General features: G+C 45.1%; 1 protein-coding gene across 9 annotated transcripts in view; it reads right to left on the reverse strand.

The window, feature by feature from the left end:
• AMOTL1 (angiomotin like 1) overlaps window positions 1–12,221 on the reverse strand; it is a 170,596-nt gene that overhangs the window by 101,639 nt on the left and 56,736 nt on the right. The gene's annotated exons all lie outside the window — the stretch shown is intronic.

Raw genomic sequence — 12,221 nt, forward strand, 5'->3', positions numbered from 1 at the left:
ATCTGTATGTGAGGCCACTGCTCAGTTTTCAATGCCAGGTTAGAGTGAAACCGTCTTCTCCTGGAGAGCACTCAGCAGATGCTGAGCAGGATGGAATGGAGAAAACAGAGGCATTAAGAAAGGTACATTGTGTGGAGAAGATGAAGATACAATTTGATTGCGATCTTCAAATATTTTGGTAGCTTTCTGAAAGGAAGAACAGACTTATTCTCCATTTGTCATATAACACTCTAGAGCATTGTTTTTCAAACAGTAGTTGGCAACTCATTAGTAGAAATTAGTTGAACAGGCTAAGCAGCATTTTAAAGAAGTAAAACAGAACATAATGGAAACTACCAGAAACAGCCAATCTAATAAGGATAATTACTATCCCATACAACTTCTGTCTCAGTTGTATTTATATTAAAATTTGTATGGTGTGAGTCTCAGTGTAAAGTGTATCCTGATGCTGGGTCACAGGAAGACAAATGTTGAAAGCTCTATAAGACAAAACACCGACAACTGGGTGCAAAAAAGAGAAAGTAGGTGCAAAGAATCTGTTGTAATGATGATCACTGCATAGCAATACCAGGTTTCCTCAGGCAGCGGGACCCCCCCACATGCATCATGCTCTGGTGGTGATCTAGCACAGACTGAGTGACCATACATTACAAGAGGAGGGCACTGAGTGTTCACTCCTAGGAGGACACTAGGATGTTCTGACTCTCCAAAAGAGAACAGACCTGAGCTTCTGTCACAAGCGAGAATGTAGAAAACCAAAACCTTAATATCCAGACTCCAGAAGTCACGTGGCCTATCCAGGAGGAGTTGTTTATATGTTCTACAAACAGAGCATGCATCAAATCCCTGAAGTTGTTTAGGACTTCTACAGTAGGAAGGATTAATTTCCAACATCCTTTTCTAATTGAGGTTATACAATAACTCAAACACTAGCAATCAGGTCTCATTGATAGAAGCACCTAAATGGAGTCCTATGAGGATTGAACACCTGATGATAGGAACCGAGCTGTGTTTTATCATGCCCCCTAATAGAGCAAGCTAAAATCCAATGCAAAGAACAGAATCCTGCTTCAACACCTAGGGCTGCCAGAAAAAACACGTGACATGAGTTGTATTTGAATTTCAGAAAAGCAACAAAATTTGTTTTTGTATGGTATGTCTCAAATTTTGAAGAGGACATGCATATACTTTAAGAAAAATCATTTGCTGTTCATCTAAAATTAAATTTAACTGGCTATCCTATAGTTTTGTTTGCTAATGCTGACAAATACCTGCCTACACTGGGTTATGTCCCTATATAATCTGACTTAGAGGATTCCTAGTCTCTCATTAGTAAACAATGTGGAATGTCAGTGCCAAGGAGCTGATAGTTCTAAAAAGCAACAATGATGCTAATAATGGAAAAAGGAGTGAAATTCTAAAGAACATGTTGTTAGAGCTTTGTCCCACTGAACCCACTGTGCAGATTATAAGGATCTTTTGAGAACAGGAGACTCCATGAGGTATCAGGCCTTGCCTGGCATTTAAGGAAGGAGTTAATGGGGTTACATTCCCACTTTGTAGAATTTCCATGCCAAACCCCAGACGTATGGGGGGCGGGGAGAGGGGTGTGTATGTGGTGGGGGGGCAGATTCAGCTTCACTCACCTGCTCTCCATTATTCAGCACTCAGTTCCTCGATCGCTAGAGGAGGAGCTGACTATGTCTGCCACCAGCTATTCTGAGACAGATATGATGCTGTTCATGCCCAGTACCCTTGCTCTTGCAGGTCACGCTGGGAAGAATGGATCTCCTCCAGGAAGCCTGCCTGACCTCCCCTCGACCTCCATGATTGAATCAGGTTCCTCTTCTCTGGGATACCAGGCCCTCCTTGCTACTTCCCTGATTGTGCTTTCCCACAATAATACTTACAAACACACACGGAATGCCAATTATGAGCTAAGCACTTTTCATATGTTATCCTATTTAATCCCTCCCAATTACCCTATGAAGTAGGTATTTGCATTCCCATATCACAGCTGAGTAAACCGAGGCCTACAGAATTTAGATAACCCTCCCCAGTCAGTAAGTACCCATCAGCTTGGAGGAGCCAGAGCTCCACCTTGTAAATTTTCTGTTAATTGGTCTTTCTCTCTGACTTAGGTCATTGTTTCTTTGAAGAAAGGATTGTCTTTTCACCCTCATGCCCCCGAGCTTAGCCTGCGGTGCATGGCAAGTCCTATGCTGTGTTGTAAATAGGTCAGCCCATTTTTTTATAGTCAGATAGACCTGGTTGCAAGTCACAGTTCTGCCAAGAATCTGCCACTGAGGATCAGAAGTTTGTGTTCTCATAACTTACTCCGGAACTGAGGATGGTGGCTTAAAAACCCTAGCAGTGAAGAATAGAGCTGGGCTCAAGCCCTGGCTCTGCTACGCACCAGGTGTGGCTTGGCAGGTTCTTTAACTTGTCCAAGCTTTAGTTCCCCATCTGTAAAATGAGGGAAATAATAGTACCTGCCTCATAGGATTGTTTCAAGACGACTGACATAAATTTCTTAGCAAGATACTCAATATGTGGAAAGCACTCTTTTTATAATAGTGCATTTAAAACTCCCATTTCAACTGGAGTAAACACATTTTGGTTAACTACTGGCATATGTATTGCATGTTTGGAACATATTTTTTATTCAAAAGATCAGAAGGAGAAAATAAACCCTATCACGTAAATAATTCAAGGGAAGTTTATTTTAAAAGAATTAATCAAAGGAGAATTTGGTCTTTTTTAGTATGTACACAACACTGAAAGAGTTCCCAGAAAAGAAATATCCATGAGAAGGTCACACTGGGCGTCTGCATTCAACGTTGCCATGTTCAGTTGTGTAGGCTGTTCACTGTTCAGAGTGCCAGGCCGAGGGAGTGAATGAGGTAGAGGTGGGGGGCTGAAATCTAGCTTGTACTTTACCCACTAAACTGGGAACCCTTCTGCTCTTCATCAACTTGGAGGGGATGATTTTTTTTTTTCTAATTTGTTCAAATGTACTGTTTCAGCTTGTGGTGGCTCCAGCTTTATACTTTTGTGGTTGATTCTTTTACCCTTTTCTCTCCTTTCAGTGTCACCAGATGAGCAGAATAGGAGAGGAGAAATGGGATGGAGTTCAGAGAAGGAAGACATATCTGAAAGTGACAAGGAAAGTCGGGGGGCAGGCACAGAGGAGGCAGCAAAAATGTTTAACATTTACTAAATGCTGGCCATTTGTCAGGCAGTGTCCTGAGCCCTTTAGATGTGCTAGCTCGTTTGATCCTACACGACAAGGGGAGCCACTGGAGGCGAGGGCAGCAGGTGGTCACATGAGGCTAACCCACATGAGGGTCTCACAGGACAGAAAACCTCCTGTTATATTCTAGTCCACAGCAAATGTTCAGAATCTGGAATTCCTCGTTTGAGTTTGGGGGGGAAATGGTTTTAGAAGCCAAAAAGAAAATATTTTGTGTTAAGGAGATAGTCTTAAGTTCTCTGGCTGGACAACCACAAAAGCTACAATAATGGACTTCTTTTTTTGGTTAACAACCAGTGAATAGCAAACCTCTGGGTGACAGAAACACCAATGCCCTGGCAGGTTACACATCCCAGTGGTAGACCTTCCTCATCTAGTTCCTCTTCGGTCCCAAACTTTCTGCAGGGTTCATTTCAGACCAGATTCTGCACCCACAAGTCCCTTCTCTATTCTCTTAAAAACCCGAAGTTTCCATAAAATATTTACTATTAAACAGTGACCTGAAAGCAACTGTGGTGCTCATGCCCACTGTTCCCAGCAGTGTTTAAAAAAAAAAAAAAAAAAAAAAACAACAATACCAAACCTCTGAGTTTGAAAATAAATCTTGCTACCAGGTGGTCAGTAATCTTGCCAAGTGTGGATTTGGGGGTACAAAGGCCACGGGGAGAGGCAAATTAAGCAGAGATAAATATATACACATATTTGACATTAAAATAACCACACATGTGTGCCATGATGATGAATGTCCATAACTAGTGAGCCGGTAACGAGTGTGTTTCAGCAGGCAGCACACAAAACCACCCCTGAACATCTGTTTCCCCCATTTTGCCAAAGAGTGTTCTTTTTTTATCCTTTTTTATAATTTGACCTGTTCCATTTTCTGGCAGAGGGCCCTAGGAAGGCAAGCACTGCTTTTTCTGTCCTTATTCCAGCTTCAGATGGGAAAAGAAAGGAGGGAACGAGGGCAGGAAGGGGGAGGAGACAGACATCGGGAAACAGAGGCATAGATGAGGCCCCGGAGGGAGACTGAGAGCAAGAGGCAGAGGGGAAGAGGGAGGGGAGAGGAAGAGCGTACAAGAGGTACCAAACCATTTTAATGTGCAAAACTGATGTGAGAAAAGCACAAACAGAAAGGACACATACCAGAATGATCCAGGAAGAACGGGACCCAGAAACCATAATCACAGCACTCCTGAATAGGTCGAGCTGGTCACTAACACCTTCTAGATTCCAGTAAAATTGATGAAATATTATTTTTTTAAAGATTTTATTTATTTATTCATGAGACACACAGAGAGGGAAAGAGAGGCAGAGACACAGGCAGAGGGGGAAGCAGGCTCCATGCAGGGAGCCCGATGCGGGACTCGATCCTGGGTCTCCAGGATCCGGCCCTGGGCTGAAGGCGGCGCTAAACCGCTGAGCCACCCGGGCTGCCCTGATGAAATATTATTGTTTATAGGTAGCCACACCGTGTTTAACATTCAGGAATAACCAACACCGGCCTATATATTTCTAGTAAAAACATCTCTCTGGAAGCAGAATGCCCTTCCCATTTTCCTGTGTGTGTATGTGTGTGTGTGTGTGTATGTGTGTGTGTGTGTTATCCCATTATTCCATATCTGCTTCCTCACTCTTCTGGTTAGCCAAGGTAAATAACCACTTATCCCCCAGAATTTATTAATCATTTCCCTTTCCTGCTCCCTCCTGTCTCCCAACCAGAATGCCCTGAAATAAAGCTTCATCTCTTGCACAGTAGCATTTCACAAACAAACATCGGGAGCCTGGCAGTGAATTTTATACGTGAGCCTGAGTCCACTTGTCCTCAGTTACGTTCTCAGATTCCTCCCCAAGCTCCTACTGCCCTGTCCCAAATCACTTGCTGCAAAGGTTTAGTTTCCTTTAGGAATAGCAGGAGTGCCATCAGGGGAACCATAAGAGGTTTCCTGACACAGGGACTCTAGGATATAAGGGCGGGACGTGAATGAAGGAAGAAGCTAGGAGAAATTTTTCTGATTGTTGCTTCAGATGCCATTATGGGAAATTCCTCTGGAGCATAGTGATCGTTGTTTGTTGGCCTAAAGACAAACAAACAAAAATGTGTATATATATATATATATATATATATATAGCTTTGAGCACCCATCATCCATGCATTTATTTGGCAGATATGTACAGCCATAGACTCTACTGTGCTAGTTCCTTTTACGTGATTTATCGCATTCAACTTGCAACCAAATCGCCCTGGGGGGGAGGGCAACTTGTACAGTCTCCTCCCCAGGAAACAGTTTGGCTCTGAAGCCAGAGATTATATTTTTAATCTAAGGTTTGCCTCTAACTAGCTGTGTGACTTGGGGAAGATAATTCAGCCAGTGTGAGCCGCTGTTTCCTCTTCCATAATGTGACGCTAATTCCTTCTGCTCCCTGGCGTTGTTCTGAGGATGAAATGAGCTGATCTCCCCAGCCAGATCAATCGTGGAAGAATCTGAGTTGCCCAGATGCAGGCAACTACCCCACTGGGGAATGCTTCTGTGGCTATTCTATGAGAGCCAGGAGGCCAGCCCACACCCTGAGGCAGGGCGAGGTTTCCTGTACAAGAATTGAATGTCCCTGCTGTCAGTCATCCTGAGAGAAAGCTACAGGGGAGTGAACACTCCCTCCCTCTCAGAAGCTGTGTCTGGGGTTGGGGTGAGAGGAAGCCAGGACAGACAGGCTTCCAAGGGTGGAGAGATCTGGGGTGGATAGCAGGCGGGGTGACTTGGCCCTGGCTGTTTGGGAGGCCAGCCAGCGAGGGGCAGATCGCCAACCTGATCCCAGACCCTCGGTGGGTCTGGGCTTGTGTGGTAATGAGAAGGCCTCAGGCCCACTCTGAGGCTGGAAGAGTACAAAGTACAGTGGTATCCTCGTCCTTGCAGCCAGCAGATGGTAGGACGTAGGACAGTAGGATGGGGGAAACCAGCCCAGCTCCCAAGTGAATGCCACGCTTCCAGGTTCTGGTGTGAGCAGGGGCATCACCAGCCATGGCTGGCATTGTGTGGCCACCAGTTTCTGAGGAATAGAGGACATGGAGCAGTTAACAGGGTGTCCGCTGGCCTCAGTGAGGTGTGTCTGAATTCCCACTCCCCTGACAAAAGGCTAGAGCAGCCAAAACTGATGGTGGGTGCAAATAAGCACTCCTGAGAATTCCTGGACATAAAATTGGAGGGCAGCCTTAGAGAAAGACTCGATCTGTTATTAATATGAGCCAGCGAATCCTCAGAAGTCGATATATTTGAGGGCATCCATGTGGGTGACATGCTTCAAACTCCAAGTGGAAAGCTGGGGTAGACAGATGGTTTCTATATCTAAAGTGCCCAGTAAAGAATAGGTGAATAATAAGCTCATCATCTTTCTCCTTATTCGTCTTCATATAGTGGAAAGGAAGAAACTTTGGTTGCAGGATACATTTGTCTTGGAACAGATTTGTTTGCAACTCTTGAGAATTGCTGTATCCTCCTAACGTGGCAGGCGGAGGGCAGATGAGCAACAATATTATTTAGAGAGGCAGAGACACAGGCAGAGGGAGAAGCAGGCTCCATGCACCGGGAGCCCGATGTGGGATTCAATCCCGGTCTCCAGGATCACGCCCTGGGCCAAAGGCAGGTGCCAAACCGCTGCGTCACCCAGGGATCCCCATTCCGAAGGTTTTGACCATGCTTGAAGGTATCAGAACGCTTGCTTAGGGACATGAAATGAGTAAACGTTTCACAATGGTCTCTACATTTGAGCATTAGTCCGACAATGGATTCATTTCTCACTCCCGTGGGCTGAGGCCAGCACTATTACCATCCCCATCCTGTCGGCCAGGACCCTAGCAGGAAATGGACAGTGTGTCCAGATTGTGCCTGAAGAGAGTCTAATGAAGGCACTGCTGACAAGAGTGTGCCAAGCAGGCTTAAGGGGAAACAAGCAGTGAAGGAGCCCCGTAGGGACAGCCATAGTGGGGAGCTGCTGCCACCCTAGGTCAGGAGAGGAGATTCCAGAATCCAGCAAGATCTGAATCCAGCTGTAAGAGAAGGTGACTGGAGGAGCTGTGGCCTAGGACAGCACAGCCTGCCAGGCAGGGAAAAAGCACCCTGACATCTCTCTTTCCACTGCCTCCCCTCACCCCGCCCCCATATCCTACCAGTTCCTCTCACTAGCCCAATCCCACTGGAAGCCAGATGACACATTCCAAAAGGTATGTTTTCCAGGGCACAGAGGAGAATGGCAAGGAGTGAGTGGGCCTGACAGAGCGTCAGAAAACAGCTGACACATGGTTTTAGAGATTAGGAAATGGAAATCTAAATTAAGTAATTTGTGCAAGGTCAGGAAGCAAGGAAAAGGTAGAATAAAATTAAAGCCCACACAGTACAACTCCAAGTCCATGTTCTTAACCACTAAGACAGGCTTCCTTTAAAAGCTAATTATCCAGCACCTCTTTCTGCCTGCATCCTTCCCAATCATTCTCCTGTTAACTCCACCTTACTCCCACCCAAATTTCCCAGTCCTCGTGGAGCTAGGTGTGGCCACCTGCCTAAGGTTCAGGCCAAAGGAATATAGTGAAATGATGTGCCCAGCTTTTGGGTTGTGCCCTCTGTTTTCCTTCTCTGTCTTTCCTGTGGACTGGAATGCGAATGTGACGGTGGGGGCTGAAGCAGCCACCCTAGACCGTGTGGAAGCCACATTTCAGGACATCAGAGCACAATGAAGCCACCACAGCAGCACTGGACTGCTCATGCTCTAAGTGAAAGAGAAATTAACTTGTTTCTTGTTTAAGTCACTGTCATTTCAGCTTTCATTTGAGCCACAAACCAGTATCCTAAATAATAACGGAGACTGAGCACTTCTGTGGCCAGGATGGGGCTCCGTCATTGTGGTCTGAGCAATAGGACTGGTAGAGACTGCTGGTGATCACCAATGTGGGTGTTCTCTCCCTCCTGGCACATTAGTAGACTATGTCTCCCACCCTCCTCCATCTAGGTGAGGCTCAGGACTAGTTCTCACCTCTGGAATATGAAAAATGAGTATGTGACATCCAGATTGACACAACTCAACTCTAGACTATAGGACAAGCAAGTAACACTGCCTGGATTGTACTAAGTCACTGACATTCAGGTTTGTTTGTTACAGCAGTTCGCCTATCCTGACTAATTTTATACGTAAAGAGCTGCTGCACTTTGATAGACATAAATACTATATCACCCAGCGCTGCAGACTCAACTTGTATCTAAAGAAGACAAGGGGGTAGGCTGGGAAGCATGTAAGTTATTATTTTAAAGAAGTTATGCAAATGTTATCATTTATTCTAATAAACCCCATACATCCTGCTTGAATGAGGAAGATCAGAAATGCATAAGCAAACTCCTTCTCACAGTATACTGGCCGGCCCTCAGTGGACTTAGCCCTGGTGGCTCGCAGGAATGCTACTTTCCAGAGCACTCCTTTTGGAACTCAGAGGGAAGTTCACTGGGTCTGAGCAGCAGCAACCGAGCTTATTGAGGTGTGCCAGAGGGTCAAGCAGCTCCAGAGGGCAACAGATTAGGAAGAGTGAAGGGAACATGGCTCCTGTCTGCTTTTGGATGGTGGAAGGGGACTATCCCCCATTCTTTCCAATGTTCAAATTTTCTAAAATAAGCATGTGTTACTTTTATACTAAAAAAATGTTTTTTTATAAAGATTTTATTTACCTGAGAGAGAGAGAGATAGACAAACAAGCAGAGGGGAGGGGCATGGGAAGGAGACGCACACTCCCCACTGAGCAGGGAGCTGGACGCTGAGCTCGATCCCAGGACCCCAGACCATGACCCACACTGAAAGCAGATGCTTAACTGACAGAGTCACCCAGGCACCCCACTAAAAAATGGTTTTAAAACTTTGACTTTTAAGAAAGGCAAAAAATAAACTGGATAAGCCTAAAGAAGGAATAAAAGAGAGAGAGATACCGGGCACAGGTCATGGATTCAGTCCCCAAAGCCTGCTTATAACAAGCAGAGGGGCCAATCTCAGAGATATGTACCTGAAAAGGCAAAGCATCCCAGGGGTGGCCCGCATTCATTTGTTCAACAAGCATTTACTGAAGTCAGGCACTATATGTGGCCGTTAGATTTACAAAGAATGAGGTGGCCACTGTCTAATACAAAAGCTCACAACCTCGCCTACACATAAGAATCATTTGAAATTTTATTATTTTATATTTTATTTTATTTTTTTATTATTTTATTTTATTTTATTTATTTATTTTATTTTATTTTATTTTATTATTTTTAAGTAGGCTCCACATCCAGCAACATGACCCTGAGATTAAGACCTGAGCTAAAAGCCAAAGTCGGACACTTAACCACCTGAGCTACTGAGGTGCCCCTGAAATGTGATTTTGAAAAAGCAATACACCAAAAAAACCCTGATGCTCAGGGCCACACTGCAGGAATGCTGATGTAACTGATCAGGGTTAACGCTTGGTCTCGGGACTTTGAATATACAGGGTTGAGGACATGACACATGAGCTTAGTGTTGAAGGAGGGGTAGGGGCAAAGGAGAAGAAGGAGGAAGGGCATGCAGGCACAGGGAATGGAGCTGAATTGAGAGTACTGCCCTATGGTTCAAATATAACTAGAAAGTTATAGTGGGTGGGGGTGGCACAGATCATGGAGGTCCTCCCATGCCTAACCAACTATCTATCTTCTAGGTAGTGGGGAATGGATATAAGTTACTAGACAGGGACAGACATGGTCACATCTGGGTTCATCTCAACTCTCCAGGCATTCTTTCCCGCTCAGATGGCCAGCACTTATGTCCATGGATGGGACCATAGAAAGGCAGTGAAGAGGCATAGGCTTTGCCTCCTCAGAAAATGGCACCATCACAGAGAGAGGGCTTCTTTCTGGATTCTCCATCATAGGCAGCCTTCTACATGCCACTCATCTAGGGATAGACTCTTTTTTCTACTTCCTTTTCAAAACCCCCTTTTTCTGTAACCTAATTTCATTATATGATCTTGCTACAACACTGAGAATAAACCTGCTAAAGGGCCAGTGAAAATTTGGAGGTGATACCAACCGCCAATCATGCCACACAAGAAAGTAGCGGGATTGTCACCAAAGGCCTCAGATGAAAAACCATTCCACATGCTGCTTCAGGGACAAATCACTAAATAATTCAATTGACCTAATCACCATCCATGAGCATCTGTTTTTGGAGACCAGGGAAGTTGCAGAGAAATTTCTAGAAATAAAAATGGTATTGGTTAATAGGTGGGACAATTGATAAGAGCCATCCCACCCTTCGCACACAGGAAATAAGTGCCTTTCAAATGAATAAGAATAATAAATAACAGCAGCAAGCACTTCCTGAGGACCTACACACACAACACATGGTACAAGGACTTTACATAGACTGCCTACAACTTCTGTGCAAGGTCTCCCCTTGGGTGGAGGAGATAACTGAGGCTCAGAGCAGTTTAGTCGCCTGCCCAAGGTCACAAGTAAGTGCAATGATAGAATTCAAACTAAGTTTTTGTTTGTTTGTTTTTAAAGAGGGAGAGAGAATGGAGGGGAAGAAGGGGCAGAGAGAGAGAGGGAGACAGAATCCCAAGCAGGCTCCACATCAGCGGGGAGCCCAACTCGGGACTCAGTCTCATAACCCTGAGATCATGATCTGAGCTGAAACCAAGAGTCGGACACTTAACTGACTGAGCCAAAAAAGTAAAGCCCCTCAAAGTAAGTTTTTATAACTTCCATCTACCTGTTCTTCAGGTCCCTAATATTCTGGCCAGGGGTTGACTCTGTGCTCATCTGTGTGCCAGAAAGAATGGCTGCTTGACAAGCTCATCAAATGCCGTAAGAGGCATTTTTCCCACTGGGCTTCTGAAAAAAGCACCAAAAACTGTCATGACTCTTTCCAAGGGAGAAATGCCAGCTTCCTCTTTGATCTGAGCAGCATGGAGACAACGCAGTCCCATCCAGTGAGCTGCTCTCTCAGGGAGAGAATAACCCTTTGGAGATACCATGCACGCAAACAGTATGGCACACGAATACAAATAAGTACCCAGAGCTATGGACCTCTTCTGGCTTAGTGCTCCTCGCAGCATCTCAGGATGCTGGAAGTGGACGACACCTGAGAGGTCACCTGGCACAACCCCCACTCTTCAAAGGTGAGAAAACAGACTAGTTGACATATCTGTTAAGGACAAGGAAGCAGTGAGAACCCTGGTCTCAGGTTCTCAGACTGGTGTTTCCCATTCTCAGTCATCCTGCAATTTCAGGAGTCCCAGTAGGGAACTCCACAGTCCAGTAGTTCCTCTAACAGTCTCATCTCCTCATGAGAAACTGGGCATTTCCTGCAGGGGAACCGAAGAGAAAAAAAGGTTGCCTTCTATTCCCTACCCCTAACATGAAGGGCTACCCCCTTTATCAGTGCCTGGGCACTGAGGGCTGTCCAGTCTGTTGCTCCTGGAAGTAGATCTGGAAATGAACAAGGTCAAACACCCTGTGAATGCGAACAACTTAGGAGTGATCCAGGCGGTTTCTCAGAGCGAGGAATGCTAAGCCTGCCACTGCTTATGCTTATCTATAATTTAACAGAACCAAATAGCTTCTGTCACACTGTAGAGCGCCAATGGGGGTGTCATTAATGCACAATTACACAGGAGTGGAGCAGATCACCATGAATCTGCCCTCTTAATAAAACACTTCATGCAAAGCTATGGTTTGGATGTCATTTTCAGTTCATAAAAGGATTCACCATAGTGAGCCTTTAAAAGCTAGTTTTGTTTATGCATTTAATCTATGATGCCATTAATGGAGACACGACTGCCTCCCAACTGGTCAGAAATGCATCTGGTGAACAAAACAAGGTACTCTCCCCTGCCTCAGAATGACATCCTTGATCCAACCTATTTTGGGTGCCTGGCTTGCACAAATGAACGGAAGTCATTGTTGCGGAGGTGGAATTT

Source organism: Canis lupus, chromosome 21, assembly GCF_011100685.1.
Source record: "Canis lupus familiaris isolate Mischka breed German Shepherd chromosome 21, alternate assembly UU_Cfam_GSD_1.0, whole genome shotgun sequence".
In the NCBI taxonomy this organism is placed as follows: Eukaryota; Metazoa; Chordata; class Mammalia; order Carnivora; family Canidae; genus Canis; species Canis lupus.